We start from the raw sequence: 19,549 nt of genomic DNA on the forward strand, positions 1-19,549 counted from the left end.
GGGTCAGCTGTCCATTCAACAAGTCTAAATCAACTGCGTTTACCTACTGAATCAACTCCTTGCCTATAAAACAAACCAATTAAAAACAGCAAGCTGTAAAAGTGCATACATATGGAGAGCTGCAGTTGCCTACTTACAAGCTCTTCATTGGGATTTGCATTCCCCACCTAATATAATTCTCTTCCATCAAAATAACCTGATTTTTACATTTAAGGGGAAGAAACTGGTTCAAAATTATTAGAGCTCACTTCTCCACCTGGAAATCATACTTCTGCCCCAGAATCCCTGGCCAATATTCAGGGATTCAGTTGCCACGGTTCCAAAAGGAGTCAAGGTGAACAGTAGAAAGACTTTTCCTGAATGAATAAATTGTATCTGTTCACAAACCAGAGGTTAGGAGGGATTTGACCCAGTGACAGGCAAGTAATGTTCCAAATACTAACTGAGATAGCACTGATACATGCACCATAAGGAGTCTATGGATGAAAATGGTATTATACATAGATTTTTCTTCACTATAAAATAGCATGTGTGACTTTTTTGTGCCCCAGGACCAAATTCAAAGGGAAGCTAAGTTGTTGTTAATTTACACTGTTTTCTGGTCCGTCCAAAGTATAGATGTCATCAGCTTACACTCCCTTTAGATTTAGAGGAATTTTGACGTGTAATTTATATCTACCATAGCCTCCTTTACATAACACTTCTGAATCTCAGCATAAAGGCATCCAAGTCATTTGATCTAAGGAAGTCTATTACAACAGCAGTAACTCTGGGCCCTACACAGATACAAAATTTACAACAGCCATCATGAGATAACAGATGACACAGGCCCCTACACTGGGGTAAATCCACAAGTCTGGTGAAGTAATACCTCAGTTTCAGTTCTGTCTGTTCACATACGTCTCCGGGTAGCTTTTTTTTTTTTTTTCCTGTTTTTTTTTGCACTGGTTCTGGAAGCACTGGTATACCAGGTCAATGCATGGAGTGGACGGAGCAAACTCTGGTTCCACCACCCACCACCAAAAAGAATCTGCTTAATATAGACCTCCGACGGAGAACATATCAGAGACAATCACCTGCCCTGGGGAGCCTGCCTACGTGGTCACGCTGCTTCCCCTGCCAGGTAGCTGCTCAATAAAGCGATGGTTTTCAAACTTCTTAAAATTGTTGACGCTTTCAAATCACTTCTGCCCCGGGTCCTGTATCTCTATCTGAAGAGCTAGGTGACCCAGCCCAGCAAGGGTGGCATATCACCTCCTGGACCGCTCTGGTATTACCCACAACCTCTTTGTGGAAGCCCGATGATCCACTGCAGAACACCAGGTCCCAAGGAACACACTTTGAAAGTTATTGTGCTAAAGCAAGGTGACATAACAGTCACTTATGGGACTCCCTTGGGAGAGCTGCATGTCTGCCCTTCCTGATCGTCATGTAATTAGCAGCAGTAGGCAAGATCATATCAATTACACCAAGATGTGCTCATCTATCCAGAATCTCACATTCTGAGAACCCAGAAAAGAAAAATGGATACAATAAAGCAACAAAAACACACACATAATAAAAAGTGATGGTTAAAAGCAGCCCTTGCCCAACTTTGCCTTATCTTGTCATCCTTCTTGTCACGTCAATTCCAGCACATTAAACTGCTTAATATATCAATTAATGGGCTGGTTAAGAAGAAACCTGGTATAAAGAAGTATAGCTTCTTCTATAACCTTTTTACTTCCTTTCGACTCTTCCTTTTGAAGTCTTTTGCGAAGCTCCCTTGCAAGCTCTCCAGTGCTACAGTGAGAGGGCAGCAGTATTTTGTGACCTGCTACATACAGAATTATTTCTTCAATGCAGTAATAAAGTGCATATGTTACCTATCACTCAGTTAACCAAGCCAAATTCTATTCAATTACACTCATGCTATCCATAATAAACTCCAAGAAACTACATAGGTATAAGCATGCAACAGTGTACTATTAGCAAAGTGAAAAAAAAACAAAAATAAAAAAACCCCCCAGCAAGGTAGGGCTGTGCCCTAAGGCCAACACATTATCTCAAGGGACAGAAATTACACAAACTGGTAAAAGTGACCAGAAACCAGTTCAAATCTGTACCGCAACAGAAGCTCAGTGCACATAAATCACTTTCAAAATGGCCAAAACCAGTTTAAGGTAAGTCTGATACTACATCCATTCAGGTTTAACTGATTTCAGTTAAATCCATTTATTGAACTTCTGTCTTAAATCCCCTCCACATTCAAGTTAACTTGCAGTCCCCCAGCTTCCCACAATGCTTTGCACCTCTTTTGCAAATCCCCCCTTGCAGAGTGGCCAAGCTAGCCTTGGCCCAAGCTGTCTGCTCCAGCTGAGCAGGGAGGTGTGCTCTAGCACCCCTTGGCCTCTGGGCTGGGCTACTGCAGGCATGTGGCTGCATTTCCAGAATCAAAAGTGAATGTCTGTTCACTTGCTTATTGGTTCAATGGCTGTGACTTAGAATAACCTATGAACATTGAATCGATTCAGCCTCAGGCTTTTTGGTTGCCTATATACTTAGCCTAAATGACATGCCAAAGGAAATGGTCCTTCCGGAATGATCGGCATTTTATTTACGGCTAGGTAGAATTCTTCCCTGTCATGCAAAATGTTTTGAGGTAAGGTGCTAAGCTTTACTCTGTGATGCTCCCTCAACGCCCCTCCCCCCCTCCCCCAACTTATTGTCTGTGGAAAGTTGTCTCAGCTTGTTTCTGTTATCTGATGAACTCCAGCCAGGGCTTGTAAACCATCAAATTGCCAACAGCATGTAGGAAAACTTGCTCAGAAGGGAACAAGTTTTCATTTGAGAGAAAAAGATTTACCAGATATCTATTAGCCAGAGGATGAAAAGAAAAAAGAGCCCCCGAGTCAGGCTTAGGTCAGGGCACCAGTAGGAAGTCCAGAAACCTTATCCTTGCCAGCCAAAGCTGGGTGATGCCAAAAGCTTCAGTGGTATACTATCTCTGGATACAACCTCTGGGCTATGCATTCAATCCTCTGCCTAGAAGATACCAGGTAGACTTTTCAAGGTCTAATTCCAGCAATGCATATTTTTTACCCATTTAAAAATAAGCTGATTTTTAGCTTCTACATTGCCCAACATGGACCTGTTTACAATGTGATACATGGGGGAACTATAAAGTAGCCATCCATGTAAAGCAGATCGGTGTATACACTCGACATCATCCCTGAAAGTTATATACTGGTTTTCTGATGATTTACATATATGGCAAGGATATTATTCTGACTAAGACTGAGTCATCTGGGAAAGAGACACGGGTTTAAATTACTCCGGTAGTACCTGTCCCTTCTTGCTTTACAGCTCTTTATTTACGAAGAGGAGAATTAATAGTTAGTACACATGCATTAGCCCATCTTTTCTCTGAAAGCAATCTGAGCTCACTTGCTTTTCTTCCCTGCACAAAGGGGGGACCATGCTATGCAACTCTGTACAAACTCTGGGAACAATAATTTTCAGGCACTGTTATTATTGGTGTAACACACACCACTTTTTGGCCTTGTGAAGAGTTCTCTAGTGTTTCCAAATGGATTTAAGGTCATTATAGCATTAAATTCTGAAATTTGGTCTTATGGCAGGACCTGCCCAGGTTTTCTCCTCTACCTGCTAATCATTCAAGTGTGTCCTACATTTGGAGATGAACACACATGTGAGTAGGTTTACACATGCACAGAATTTTTGGAATACTAAGCAAAAGATCTTTAAGGTAAATCACTCAGGAGCCAGTAATTTATGTGCATGTCTTTCCTAATAAATCATGTGAAAGACCAGTTCAGCTACTACAGATAAGTCTGAATTACTTGACTGCAATGAGTCACTATTGTGCTGAGGATCACCTTCTGGATGCTCTGCTGAATCTCACTTAGCCTTTTGATTAAAATGCTGGGTTTTTTTAGAGCCAAATCCTATTGGCAGTTGCAATGGATGCAAGTCCAATGGTAGTCAAAGCCCTGAAGTCAATGGTAGTACCCAGTCCATGCTAGAGCAAGCTCTGGTCTTGAGAGATTGCACTTTAACAAGACACTGAGTGGCATATTATCCTCGATATTCTTTTACAGCACAGACAGATGCCTTATTTAGCTTATTGTGGAGTTAACCAAGACTATTTACCCTGGATTTTATGCATTTATTCTCTGTTTGTTTACATGGGCTTTAAATATTTTTCTTAGCTTACAAACAGTTCATCCTGTAACCCTTTCCCCAAAAAAATTCTATTGGTGGTTTTTTTCTCCCCCGCAAGTGATTTAAATCATCATGGGGTGGTAGGGGTGGTGCCTTCATCTAGTAAGGCTTTTTTTTTTTTTTTGCCAGCTGAACAAAAAATAAATAAATAAATGTCCAGACTAGATATATATATACAAATTAAAATAAATTTCAATGGGAAAGTTTGGGATAAAACTAGTGGTTACTTTTATTCTCCCACCTCACTTTCCTTTATTTTTCTTAGGATTGGAAGAATTATACATAAACTGAGCAGTACACAACCACCTGAAATAACAGGATTTGTACGGTTTTAACTCTATAGGAGTTCATGACTCACTAACAAAAATAGTATACTTCACATAAAAAAATTCAGCTTCATTTCTTAAGACCAGTAATCTGAACCTCTCATTTATTGTGTTCCACATAGGGGGCCACTTCTCTATTAATATTCTTTCAGTGATTAGCTGCTTATCATAGTCTGCCCTTTTATTTCATGCCAGAAGGGCTTTTTTCCTTAGCTTTGATGAAAATGAAAAGTCTTTCCATGAACAACACAGCAAAAAGAGAGCTACTTTTTAATGTGTCCGTGTTCTCAACATGAACTGCTCTGTGTAAACAATGAGATCTTCTCTTGGATTCAGTGAACCAGATGTTAGTTAAAACACATACTGTACAAAGACAGAAAGGGTCAAACTCCTTCCTAAAAGTCACCTACAGCTTTTATGAATGGCTCAACAGATCCACCATTCAGCTTTTCTCTAACTCAGATGGAGAACGCACAAACCAGCTTAGATCTTAAAAACTCCAATCATTTTTCGCATTGTTAATGTATAACCATTTTCAATACAAGCATAGTCTCTAACATGACTATCAACTTTGCTTGTACATGAGTTAAATATTACTGATAGATGAAGGTGCCAAGCCCTACATGATTAGTTATTGCTTCCTTTTTCTGTTTTTAAATCAGAGACACGGTCCACTTCGATCAACCCAAAATATCAAACATGCTAACAGGATTCCATTTTGTTCCAGTTGAAACAGACAGCATCCTCCAAAATAAAGGGAGACATGGATCAAGAGGGATGTGTATTAAACCTGAGAATGCTTTCTATTCCTGAAGAATCCAGTTTCAGTCACATGCCTATAAGTATACGTAGAACTTTTGACTCAAAAGAGATGTTTTTCCAGGGGGCTAACAAGGATGTGGGTCTATGATGGTGGAATAAGGAATGAACGTTTTAGGTAATTTCCAATAGCCACGTGCTGGAGTCCTATATTAGCAACAGTTTATTTTGCAGTTTCTCCTTATTACAGAAACGGCATAAAATCTGAAAATGTGACATGCAAATATATCTTTATCCCTTTTTCCTCTCAATGCATTAAAACATCATTTTTCACTCATCTGTTGTGAATTTTATTTTGCACAGTAAAGTCCCTACACACACACCAGGCAATTTCTTTGCTGAAAGAAAATATCAGAAGTATACCAAACAGAAAAGTTACCACCTCCTCCCCTTCTTTTTTCCTTGGAAAAATTGATTTTTGTGGGTTGCATTGTTCTCTAGCTACGCAAGCAGCCGAAATAGGCTTGTAAAGTGATTAGTGGTATGCAAAATTTACAAAAAATTGAATTAAAAAAACCTGAGCTTAAACGCTACACTGAAATGTCAACTTTTGTTATTTTGGCAATAAAAAGATGCTTTTTCAATATCATTATCTAACCAAAGAGCTATATATTCTCCAACACCAAAGTTGTTAAGACACCAGTAAAATGAGTCAAACACAACTGGATGCAAGAACACCCCCCGGGTGTCGCACAAGTTCAGAACCATTGAAAGAAGATTTTTCTAACTTGTTGCAACAGGTTGACTTGAGGTTCTCAACGCACCCAATGCCAGATGTGTTTATGCTTCAAGTCTTTATTTGTGTTAGCCCTCAAACTAACACAAATAAAAACCAGAACCAAGACAATGAGATCCATAAACAGAAGACACGCTATCAGTGATATAAGGTTATGCATGACAAACAGTTTCAAGCTACAGAAGCCCTATTCCAAGAGCAACTTTTGGTGAAATCATTGAGAAGGCTATTGCTGGTTTCATCTCTCCCATTCAGCCAAAAAAAAATCCAAAAAAACCCCCATAACCCATTTCAGATACCTCCTTGTGGCTCCCACAACCTAAAAATCTGTTCCATTGATCTGATGTGTGCTTTTGTTAATAGTTATCTGTGATGCCTGTTTGCAGTCATCAAAAAACTAACTAGTATACCAGCAACTCAAAAGTCCAAAAACACCTCTCCCAATAAAAATACCCAAACTGAGTTTCTTCATGCCAATCCTTCCAACAAAAGCCTATATGATTAGACAGGCCTTATAATGTGCCCTGAGGGTCAAACAACTCTTGGCTTCTTTTCAGCTACGCAGAGAAGTAAATTCCATAGTGGAATATCTTCCCTTTACAGCTGCCAAGGGTTTGACCCTTGGGACTATTAAGTGAGAATGTTACAGTCAAATCTGATTTGGGATTGCAACACATCATCCAGGCTTGCCTGGAGTATGAAATAAATGGTCAACCACTTAAGCTCAAACAGTAGCTCACTGGAAAATCTGCTTGAAGTTTCTGCAGAGGACCAGCTTTCCCAAAATAGACCCTCTCAGACATAGTACTTCAAAATGGGGTCACAGTGACACCATACTTTCTTGTAAACCAAAAAGACAGATACGCTCCTCCTCATTCATCTTCATAAATAGAGAGATTTTTTTTAAACATTTTTCAAATAGATTATTTGGAAAGAAAATGGCATGCTATCAGTAAAGGTATCATTTCTCAATAAACAGTACACTTCCAGATGCTGGCAAAATTAAAAAGCTTCTCTCTGGCCCAATTCTGGCATTTATTTGTTTTTCCAAAGCATTTCAGAGCTGACTGCTCCTTTGAAAGGAAAAAAACCCCCAAGTATCCTTGCATTACTATTTTGGTTTCCAATTCACTCTGTGAAATCCGGAGGAAGCTCACGGTATTCTCTTCTACCCCATATATTGAAAATTCAATTACAATCTGTTTCACGCAACTTTGATGAAATACACAGATTAGACAATAAAAATCCCGCAGTACAGAGTTACTTTCTGGCAATCACAGAAAGTGTCAATTAATAAAACAGTCCCTCCCATTTCCCCCCACCCCTCCATGGCCAGAATGCTTGGCTTCTTCAATTTGATAGCCTTTTCATGCTTATACTCTCTATGGACTAAAACCAAAATCGATTATGTAGCCAAAGCTTATGATGGTACAGTATACAAGGCTGACAGCTTCCTTCTTTCCATGAACAGCAGGCAACTATAACTGATGGAGCTGAACAGGAGGAACAAAATTATATGATGGGAGGAAGTACAGAAGGCTTCCATGTCAGCTATTCTGTAACCATACTCTGGGATGGGGGCTACACAAATTAAAAACAATTAACTGGCCCATGTTTAATGCATACAAAGGGTCACGTTCTCAGCTGTGGGAAGGTTATATTGTTCTTTTGAAATCAGCTGAGGGTTTAAAAGCCTATGATGGCAAGCTCCAAAAAGTGATGCAACTGGTGCTTTGAGCAGACTACAGGGAGAAATTTGGTACACTGAACCTAATTTTACTCTCAGACAAAATCTGGCACAAAATCCTTGTTATTTAGAGGCAGATGGGCTCCAGAGTTGGAGCAGCACTGGACCTAAAAGATGCGATTACAATTAGGAAATAATAAAGACAGGGTTCGCTACAGAAAACCTCTTTTCAAAAAGAAATCTTTTTGGTCAGCCCTTCTGTTCATATACAGTATAATTTCAGTAAAAATAAAAAGATACAATTTAAAATGTAATATTAAGGAAGTATAGTATGAAACAGCTTGGAGTTCCTTTTATTACTTACTTTCCTAACATGTGAGCGGTTCTGAAGCGATAATGGAAGAAGTCAGCTAGGCTGTAAAAATCATTGTGACAATGAGACCTACAATTAAAAATGCCATACTAGAAATCAATCTTCTGCTGCCCTCTTAATGTTATTTGCAGACCAGACTGAGCGGATATTATACTCTACACATGTATTTGAGTTAACTGCAATTTAGCATCCAGCAGGCAACAGCAAATGCTCAAGTTCCCTCAAGGTACAATGGATCCACAGAGAGCAATACAGCACTTGAATTCTGCATTGTGATATGTGGAAAAAAATGGAATTAAATGCAACAGGTCTCCTTGTGTCCAATAAAAATGGATAGCATTAACATCAAGGATTCCCAGTGTAAAGCAGTTTCAACATGCACATTGGACAGCCAGATCTGAAGCAGGGCCTTGACCCCTCTACCCATGATATAGTTCTTATGCACTTCAGTGGTGCTGGATCAGGCCTAATGACAATGGAGTTACAACAATTGTCACTAGCTGAGCATCTAGCCCCGAATATATATTACCACTGAGCCTGACTGTCATAGTAAAGGAACTCATGGTAACTTTGCTTATGAGCCAGGTAGTTGACAGCAAGAGAACTGAAGTGAATCACCAACATACTGAACCTCAGAAATAAGTATCCTGCACTAATTTCCTCATAAATCACTAAACCCAGGGCTGTGGGTATATGGAGTTGTTTATGAAGTGGTTATACTGAATTACAAATAGAGAGCAAAAGAAACAAAACACTTGAAGAGCTAAGTGGTGGTTATAAAATTTTGTATGAATACAGTCGATAGCATTTTTCATCTTACATCTCTAGAGACAAGTATCTCATGCTATTTCAAAAGGTCTAATACATTCAAACAGTGATCAAAGTTTAATAGTAAAAATATTTTAAATGATGCATAAGACTACTTTTCCTCCCAAAGCTCTAAAATGAATGTTTCAAGAGTTAATGAATACGAGCCTATCATTCTTATTTTACAGGGACTGAATCTGATGCATAGCAAGATCCAGTAATCTGCCCCACATTATAAAATCAAGATACAGAAGAATTAGATCCCAAGCCTCCTGACTGCTTAACTTGCATCATGCTTCCTCCTGAAGGCTGCTTTACAGAGCTCATTAAACCCAACCATTTTGAGAACTAAAGATACTTGCAGGCATCTCAGACTTTTACATACACCAGGAAAACACATGGCTTTTTCTGGACAGAAGAAAAATTAACTGCGATTGTGTTTACAAGATGTCACTGATACAACTGTTGGCTAAAAACATCTGCATAATCCCATAGTCAGTGCGGGGAAGCAACAGCTGTGATTGGACAGTCCCATGACTATGATCTCATGATTTACAAACATAATCTGCTATCTATAGCAAGTTCTTAAAGTGATCAAAATGTGATTTTCAGTTTTAAAAAGAAACCTGCCTGGCTAGACTGATCTCGGGATTTTCAGGCAAGAAAGCTACTGTTCTGTGAGAGGTCTGCTGTTTGGGAGAGTCCTTGCTTAATTGCATTCACCAAAAGGAAAAGCAAGCAGGGAGTTTAGGCAGTGACTGTTCTTAAATCAGCAGGTTTTCTGCTATAAAACTACCTTGCAAGATTTTGCTTTACAAAATGCATGAAAGATGATAGGGACAAGAAAGTGTTTTACTCAGCTGCCTTTACCATTCAGCTGACTACCCAAACAGCCATCCATACAACTGTCTCACACAAGTCTTTGCCAAAAAACATGATGGTTTGATCACGGCAAAAAAAAGGGTTAAAACCAAGCTCAATCTTTATCAAGCCACATTTGAAAATAAGTCTTGTAAACATAGCTAGTTGACACATTAGCTCACTCTTTTATCAATAATAATGACTGTATGACCCGTATCATCTTGATATCTAAGAATAAGTGTTTAAGCATGCATGGTAAGCACACAGAATAACATCTCATGAAAAGACTGAAATGTTTAAAATTAAACACATGCTTAAATGTTTTCCTGGATTAGGGCATGACTCTCAATACCAACCTTTCCTTAGTCAAATATTACACTGTTATTAACTAGTATTTCTACTTCATATTGACTTTTCAAATAAGCCTGACCTTCCAGAAGCAAAACTGGTGGGATTACATATTGGACAAGTACTAAAAGTTATCAGTTCCGTGCAGGACATGAAGACTCGTCCCAAGACGCAGTTAGTATTCATGTATACATTCATGCTATCCGCTTCCAGGCCTGATGCTCTAACACTGGCCCCGCACATTGACATAAAAACCTCCCTAAACTCTCCACTTACAGCAGTCTAAGTATCTGCTGAATATCAAAACCAAAGGCCAACCATCTTCTCCCACCCATCCCCATTCTCTACAGTTTGCTCAGTGTGTATGCAAGCTAAGCAAAAAAGAAGCACAGAAGGTTTTGCAGTGGGCTTTTTGCACCCGCTGCCTGCTCTGCTGCCTATAATGAAAGCAAATTAGTTCAGTGGTCTCTTTCTCACTATGCTGTCACACAGGCAGAGCAGGAAATAATCTAGATGGGGAGAGATGGGTTATGTGGCTCACGTTAGCAAGGGCAATTCTTAGAGTAGCCCCAAAACAAAAGTGCTGCCATACTCTCCAGGCCCTTGAACATCAAAGAACAATAGAGGTAATTCTGTCCTGACAACAAGCAGATACAGAAGTTAACTATGTCATTTATACTCTGATATTTTCTAAATTTAACACCTTGAAAATATGCTAAGCCTGATGAACACAAAATAATTCTTCAACAGCAGTCTAACACTGACTGGCGAGCAATATGTTTGCACTTGGATGGCTCTACATCTTTCAGAGATTTGGTAATGGATAGGTCTTACCCAATGATATGTTTACAATTTACATATTTTGACACAGGGCCTACAAAGCATATGCCAAAATTTTGGCAAGAGATTGCTCCAATTACTTATCCTTGCAAAGTATGCATATTTTTAAAAAGCAATATTGGATTTGGCTAGGCATTTTGTATTTTCTATTAAATCTTTATTTTCCCTCTCACTGCCCTTGTTCAGTTTTCAGTTTAGTGGGTATTTGGCTCAAAATCTGACATGCATCAATAAACAGCCCTTTTCTTACAGCTGGAGCGTCTCCCCACAAATATTTGGAGAACGTAGAAAAAGAATTCTACTTTTTCTCCCTGCTATGGTGGCTACAGCCATAGTTTGGATACTTTTGAAATAACTGTGTTGTGGAATAACCAGCTGCTGAATAATCAGGACATCAACAGTGTAAATTAAGACCAGACAAGGCCGGGTGAATTCAAGTGGCAAAGGGCAAAGTTGTTACAAGTGCTTGGAGGGAAAAAACCTGGGGAAAAGTGACACACACAATGCCCCCTCAATCTCTTCCTCCCCAAGACTGTGTGGCAGTAAACCAGATGGTTCTGCAACTGCCTGCTCCAGGAAATCAAGGTACAGTTTTCTGCTGCCCATTGTCACCAAACTAAAACAATGCAGAGGAAACAAATGTAGAGAGTGCTTCCGTCAACAGTGGTGAAGAGATGTTTCTCAAAGCACAGAGGCAGCGTGTGATGTCTTGGATGCCAAGCAAAGTAAATGCATTTGTATAGTTCAAGGAAGCTGAACAGAATGAATCCTTTCATTTCACTCTTCCTAATTCTGCTGAAACCTTTTAGCTTCCAGTTTGGAGGGATTAGTTTTCCTTGCCATCATTCTACTATGTTGGGAGGAGTAAGGACAGCAACAGCATGAAGTTTTAGCCACTTGGAACTGAGACATCCCAATTAGCCAAATATTTCCAGAGAAAAGCACTAAAACGGAGAAGAACAGATCGTGAATGAACTGAATGGTAAATTCTCTCTACCACAAAGGGAGCAGACGGAGAGTCTGAGAGTAGGACATGGACAGTTGGTATAAAAAATTAACAGGAACCACGTATCAAACTCCAATCAGAGGGCAGAATTCATTCTAGCACAGCATAAGGCTTATGGACCACTCAACTCCCACTTATTCTGAGGATGCAGGTACAAAGTAAACAGTACCTATGGCTTTGCAGGGTCTCTGTGTGGGCTACGTTTCACCCATGGGCCAGATCTACCCAGTAAAAGTTGCTGTTTCAGTCAGGGGCTCCCTCAAGTATACCATACTGCTCCAGGCAGACTGGATGGTGCACAGCCACATCTGCACAGTATCAGCTTACCTTGGAGAAGAGCAAACTGGCACGTTTACTCGGAAGTACTCATTACAGCTGCACTGTTTCTGGTGTGAGGCAGCCCTCTTAGACTAATAAGACACACTTAAGGATACCAGTACTAGGCGTAGTAAGTTTACTGAATAGACAGGGCCCTAAAAAGCATCAGTAGTGACAGCAGAGTGACTGCTTAGTTGCTGTTTACTAAGTATGAGTCTGCTCCGTGAACACCTCCTCTGCAAACAAACCAGTAATGTCTGGATGTGGAGCAAAAACAGACTCCTCGCACGAAAATCAGACTGATACCACTGACGGATGTATCCAGCACGTGTGAAGGAAAATGACACAGAGACTGTGCTGTGCAACTTACCTGAACTGCTACTGTTCTGAGCTAGGGCAATAAACAGATCCATATATTGACTCCAAAATTAATCGGTGACCCCAAATTTCCTGGAACATGAGCAGTAGCAGGATATATTCACAACCACAATTGCACCAATTGCAAAAGTGCTCTTCTTTCTGAAGCCACTACCAAACAAATCTTTGAGAACTAGTGTATTCATTACCCTTATGAAAATGCTTCACCAAATAAATTAAGTCAGGTGACATTTGACTGATAACGAGCAATTTTCCAGGAATGTTTCTGTGCTCATTAGTTTTATCCAAATATAGTACTAGAGTCATTCCTAGGACTTAACACATGAAGCAGAAAAGAATGCACTTTAATTAGAATGCAGGGAAATGTTCAATTTGGTCCAGAGAACAATATTAATCCACCAGCTACATCATACGGGAACTTTTAACGTGAAGCAGTCAAAGGAGAGTTTTACATATATTATTATTAGCTTCATTTAAATAAAAAACAGGAATTTGCTAAGGAACAGTCCTGGAAATTTTCCACCATATCCTCTAAAGTGGGTCTTTACTCAATGTTCAAGCATAAAGAGAGATGGGTAAGACAGGGTAATGTTCAGGTTTTATTTTTCCCTCTCAGCAGGTGCTGTGTCTAATCACAGCTTTCCTGAGAGCAAAAGTTCCCTGCAGCAGTAAGCAATCTGTTGCAATTGTGAGGTAAAACTTCTTCTGTACCACTGCTGCCAGGTATATGCCAGTAAAGAAGACTCGGTAAAACATCAGAGGAACAAATCATGAAAATAAACCCACTCTCTCAAAATAAATGGCATATGGGCTGGAGAATGGAAGAGCCATTATATTTATGCCACATATGCAAGCATCTTTGTCAAATAGTTTTAAAATCTATGTCTTGAGTTGGATGTTAAAAAAAATAACAGATTTCAGCCGTCGTGTAGAGTTTTCATCAAATATTTTCCCATGTTTCAATCCTGAGGCTTGTATTTATCAGAAGTAAGTTACAATAATAAGTGGGATGGGGAGAAGAAAGGCAAAAGTAATTAAAGTAATCTTTTGTTCCTACTAATAGAATTATTTTTCCTGTCAATCATTTTTTGTGTGGTTAAAAGCTGATGTAGGGGAAGCTTTTGGAGAAGTTTATATTATTCATGTTTCAACACAGTGTTTATAAACAATCAGGTGCAAGTTGTCCCATCTACCCATCAGCATAAACACAGTAAGACTACATTTTTATGAGACTATTTCCCTACAAGTTGAGATGGTGTTTAGAAGCTAAATAATAGTGCCAGTACTTAATAGTATAAGGAGTCCGGTTTTTTTTTTCTGTCAAACTAAAGACCATAAATATTGTTAGAAAAAGTGAGTATCTGATGTTTTCCTATCTGGTACACACGTACATGCGCGCGCACACACACACACTCACACACACACACAAATCCTTAACTCTGCTATTGAGGCCATTCCAATTAACAGCATCTTTTTCATAGTTTCATAGTTTCTAGGGTCGGAAAGGACCTGAGTAGATCACCTAGTCCGACCCCCTGCCACGGCAGGAAAGAGTACTGGGGTCAAACGACCCCAGCAAGGTGTTCATCTAACCTCCAATGCAGAATCAGCCTTGAGAATAGAAACCAGAGCCCACGATCTCCTCCCCAGTGGGAGTGTCATTACCACTAGACTAGAGGCATGTTTTTCTCTCACTTGCTTTTGTGCTTTCTGGCTATATACAACCTGAATTCTTTGCAGCTGAGTGGAGCAGTTTCATTGGAAATGGTGGACAATACCCCACCCAACATACTCTCCATCATGGTGAGAGATGTAGGTTTGACCACTTCACTCCCTAGGTGGAAGAGGGAATTGAACCCAAGTTTCCCACTTCTTGGGCAAATCATGTAACCAGAAGGCTTTTTGGTACCCTCCTTTTTGTTGTAAGCACCAGATTCTCAAGTTAATGTTTAAAAAGTCCGTGCTGCTCCATTAAAGGCAAGTTCCAGTGTAATGGCAGAAAATTTGGCAAAATATGTTGTAATAACTTGCCAAATGTAAGAGAGAAGAGGAGGAGAAGCAAGTTAGTAAAACTGTGGTGAAGAAACAAGGTCAGTTTAAACCCGCTGAGGATCTGGTTGATACGTCTCAAACATGTATGTGCTTTTTTTTCATTCAGGAGTGTGCTAAACGCAAGATCCTTAGACTAGCATCCTATTGTAATATGCCTTTCTGGAATAAATGCAAACATTAGGGAGGCGACTTTAAGGCAGGATTTCCCAAAATATTTAAGTGTCTTAAGGAACTTGAGCCCCAACAAATGGATACATTTGTAAACAGTATTAGCTCCAATGAATTATAGCAGGAATGTGAAACTCACTTTGTGTCCTGGGTCTGATCAGGATTGTTGGGTTCCCCACAGGTTTGGGTTACTGGAGCCACTGTCACCATGATGGCTGCTGCCATGGCAGAAGTGAGACAAGCAGCCACAGGCCAGTTGGCCTCTTATTGTGCTAGAGGCAGTACAAGCAGTGTCATGGCAAGTGAAGGCTGCATGGGCACAGCTCTCGCCTGCTCCCGTTACCACCAGTTCCTTAGAGCCCTGAATTGTGTGGCAGGCCGTACTAGTGCTGGTCATACTATCAAACTCCTTGGCCCACTAGTGATCTGCTAGGCTGAACGGATCAGCTCTGCAGACCAGTTTTGGCCTGAAGCCTTATGTTTGACACTTCTAAATTAAAGGATAGAACATTAAATTGTAATTTACAATCAAACTTCCTCTAACATTTGACTGATCATTTCCCCACTCTGTTTCTGTAATAAACAGAATGTCTTCTGAGTGTAGAAGCTGAGTTTTTGGGACTCTCAGTGTTCTTGTTTAGGGTTTTCATTGCAGATGTGTGCCAAAGCCCAAGTAGCAATGAACTTCTTGGCTTCAGACGTCAGCGATGACCATGACAAGGGTGCTCTGACTAAGATTCCCTGAATCACCCATTTATTTATCAGTCACACTAGAATAAATATTGACTGTTCTTTGAACCGTCCTCTGAAAATGCAAACACGCTAAAAGGCTAAAGAAAATCAAAGCCACTGGATAAATATGAAAAAGAGCTGGCTATTTGCTTATGAATTATCTTGCTGAATTTTAGATTCCCAATATATCAAAGACATGGTATTTGAACAATAACCTTTATTAAGGAAGATTCTATACCACATTTATGAATTTGGCTGGTCCTAGTTTTGATTGTTATTTTAAAAAAAAACAAACGTTTTTGAATTGGCAAATCCTAAAGTAGCTTCTTAAAAATAAAAAAGAACAACAATCCATCAGGACATTTTCTTTTTACACAGTCAGATGTTCTGTCTGAAAGATTCTAGGGAACTTTTCTGAAAGGACATTAAAGATGTACATTAAACAAAATTAGTTAAAGGTCTATGGTACTTTTCTGAAGACTATAACTCTGCTACGGCATCCTTGGCTATAGGTTCCTTCTTCTTCCTTCCCTGCCATCAGGCAGCACAATTCAAAAGCCATCACTATCAAATTAAAACCAGCCTCAATTTTTGTATGTCCAACTTAAATTGTAGGTGCTCACCACTGAGTATTGAGGATACTCTGCACATCTCTAGAACAACCCCTCTTACATCCCCAAAGTGCTTGGCCACTGAGATTTGAAAACTGGAGCTATTGTCAATTGGGCTGCAATCTTCCTAGAAGTGCAAGCATAGCGATGGAAATTGAAGCAAACTTATGTGTGTGCATATTTTATTTATGTACACATCTGCAGCCAGATTTTGAATTCTGCAAAAGGATCCAACCCACATTAGTGAAAGTTATATAGCCTGCATTATACTGGCAGATGTCATGGTTACTTGTGGCTCTAAATTTCTGAAAATATGCAGTTCATCTGCCTATTCTATAGTAAGAACATGAGCAAGAATAAAAAACAAACAGACAACCCCCCCCCCCCAAAGCAAACCAAACAACATTAAGAGTTGTACCAGGTTGTCAAGGCCATCATTTTCTTTATACACTTAGCTAACTGAATTACAGCAGTGTAATAAACATGTTTTAACAAAGTTAACATCATAGGAATAAAATATATTCTTTAAAGCAACTGTCTGTCCTTGATGCTTTCCTTGCACCAAAAGACAGTCATGGAAATTACTGAATGAAGTAACTACAACTTTTCCATACAACAGTATACAAGGTTATTCCAATGTTGTGCATCTACTCTACAAAATATAGGCTTGTGCAAAGGCATTCTGCCATGCAAAAAGTATTTTCCCTTACAGCTCAGCCATAACCGAAACTTTTTTCAATGTTATTAAAAGTAATGTAAATTAAATCATGTTAAAGCTGGAGCTTGCTTTACTTTGATTCTAAAGTCTCAGTTCTTTTCACTTGAGGCAGGAATACCCTGCACAGAGGAGAAAAATCTTCACTGATATTGTTTCATTCTAGTCATGGGACTTGGACTGTGTTTCCCCTAACTCCTGGCTCCCCAAGGAGAGTAGGAATCAAACAACCTCAATTTGTAGACCTTTCAATACCATAAGGAGATGAGGGGGAATCCTATGGGTGCTCCTGCAAGACATTAAAAAAATTACTAAACATAATAATATACTTCAAGATATATGTTGTAGGAGTATGATGAATGATGACATGGAATGTAAATAAACAGTATAGCTACAAGAAGGTAAAAATATACAACTACATAAATGCATTTTATTTTCTTTTTAGTTACCTAGTAGTGTCCCAGTGTTTCCCCTCCCTATTAACCAAGAACAAAGATAGGATGTAAAATCAAGAGCGGGAGGAAATATAAACAAAAGGGAAAGAAAGGACAAGAACACAAAAAAGTTTGAAACAACCAATGAGGAGGAGGGCAAGAAGTGTATTCTAACCTGTCTGTTAAGTAGGATGCAATACATAGCTAGCTAAGGACCACTGGCAATGCACAGGGGGTGTCCACGGGTGCACATGCACCCCGAGATTGGCAGTGCACCCCCTGAGGTTGACTGCTGCTGATGCTGCCAGCAGTCACTGCTCTCCACTCCCCACCAACACCGTTGGTGGCACCTGCAAGAGCTCCCCACTCACTGCTGCCGACACTGTCACCACCACTTGTAGATGGTTGCTGTGCCCCACCCAGCCTCAGGAGACGCACGACGTTCACGTTAAGGAGAAATGTCTGGTGTACTACTACCCAATTCTGTTTACTGGTATTCCTTTAAATGCAGCTCCTCTATACACCAATACAAATTTCACATTTCATTTTTAGAGGTGCACCAATACATTGTTCCATATCATATGAGCACCAATAAAAAAAAATTGACATTATGGGGAATCGGCTTTTTTTGGGCTGATGTGGCATTTATCAGTGACATTATCAGCCACATGCATGTGTGCAGCAGCAGCACACACATGGCCAGGAATACAGCTCAGCAGTATGGAGAGCAGCATCCAGCTGGTAAGTTGGTAGGGGGAGGAAAGAGGCATGAGGAGGCAGATTGAGGCCTCCTCAGTGAGGAAAGGAGTGGAGCTGGAGCTGGGGCAGGTGTAACCCAGCTGGGGCAGGATGCGGGACAGAGCCAGAGCTCATCTAAGGGGCATGGGAATGGGAAATGGCTCCCATTACTGTGCAACTCCCTGGGGGAGGTATGGGGGGGGACACATGGCCCCTGGATCTGTGCATGAGGGCTGCCCACTGTGTGCTTGGAACCCGGGGTGTTTCTCCCCCCCCCTTAATGGCTATCCACACACACTCACACTCACACTCTGCATGGAAGGTTCCCATCAGTATCTTTGCCCGACATGGACCGTGTGTTTGTAATATAGTCACGCTCAGTGTAGACTGCTTTTCATTAACTTCATAGCTAGTTCCCATTAATGAGCATGTATTGCTTTTGGCAGCAGTTTAATGATAGACACTGTATTTAATAAGGTTTTCCTTGTATGAGAATGTAAAGATGAAAGGCTTTTCCCCTCACGCTGACTGTGGGAGAACTCCCACCCCTCATAGGTCAGTAAATATGGTAGCTGTAAAAAAGCTATTTTAAAATTGAATTACACAGGTAATTTACACAATAAATAGGTACAAAAAAGAAAAGGTTTCGGAAATAAAAGGGAAACTGATTGAATAATTATGATCGTCTGCTGGGAACTACTCCCTTTGCTGATTGGATGTGCTGAGAACAGGTCCACAAACCAGAGTTCAAGTCTTGCTATAGACCGGTGTTGAAAGCTACCTCTGATAGACCCAGTGTACAATAAGTACCTGACCATTCCGGCGAGTGAGGCAAAAGCAACCAGAAATTATGCTAACCCAACTACTCCTTTCCATACTGTTGAATAGAATAACTGGCATGCCCTAGCTATGCTTGCCTGATGAGCTATTCAGCTCAGGTGGACTTCTGGCTGAGGTTGTTGTTTTTTTATTATTATTATTATTATTATTATTACTACTACTATTATTCACTCCACTGACTATACATTATTATAGTCCTTAATCTAGAAAACATTTCTTGACATCACTCTACCCATGAGAGATCACCTTGATTTCAATGGTCAAGTGAAGTTAGACACGCATGGAAACAAAATCACATCCTTGAACATGAGACTTCAATTCCTCTGGAAGTCAAACAAAGTTGAGAGTACTCAGTACCCTGCAGGGGCAGACATTAATGACTCATTTTTGCCCTCATTTATATGAGCTATGGAGGATGAGACTAAACTCCAAAAGGAAAATATCTGGTAAGTTGCTTGACTATATGAAGCCAGTTTCTTCACTCACTTATATTGGCTCAGTAGTGGAACTATTCTCTGTTCCAACACTATTTGGCT

The 19,549-nt window shown here is 40.0% G+C and overlaps 1 protein-coding gene and 1 long non-coding RNA gene across 2 annotated transcripts in view; one reads left to right on the plus strand and one right to left on the minus strand.

Annotated features, from left to right (window-relative positions):
- LOC109312935 overlaps window positions 1-9,730 on the plus strand; it is a 54,788-nt gene extending 45,058 nt beyond the window's left edge. The window contains exons 3-4 of the long non-coding RNA XR_002101935.1: window positions 7,577-7,663; window positions 9,161-9,730. This is a non-coding gene — a long non-coding RNA (uncharacterized LOC109312935). The remainder of the gene's footprint in view (window positions 1-7,576; window positions 7,664-9,160) is intronic.
- The window catches only part of EGFR (epidermal growth factor receptor), a 222,289-nt gene that overhangs the window by 107,779 nt on the left and 94,961 nt on the right, over window positions 1-19,549 (minus strand). The gene's annotated exons all lie outside the window — the stretch shown is intronic.

The sequence above is a fragment of the Crocodylus porosus genome, unplaced genomic scaffold (assembly GCF_001723895.1).
Source record: "Crocodylus porosus isolate Cpor-Errol unplaced genomic scaffold, CroPor_comp1, whole genome shotgun sequence".
In the NCBI taxonomy this organism is placed as follows: Eukaryota; Metazoa; Chordata; order Crocodylia; family Crocodylidae; genus Crocodylus; species Crocodylus porosus.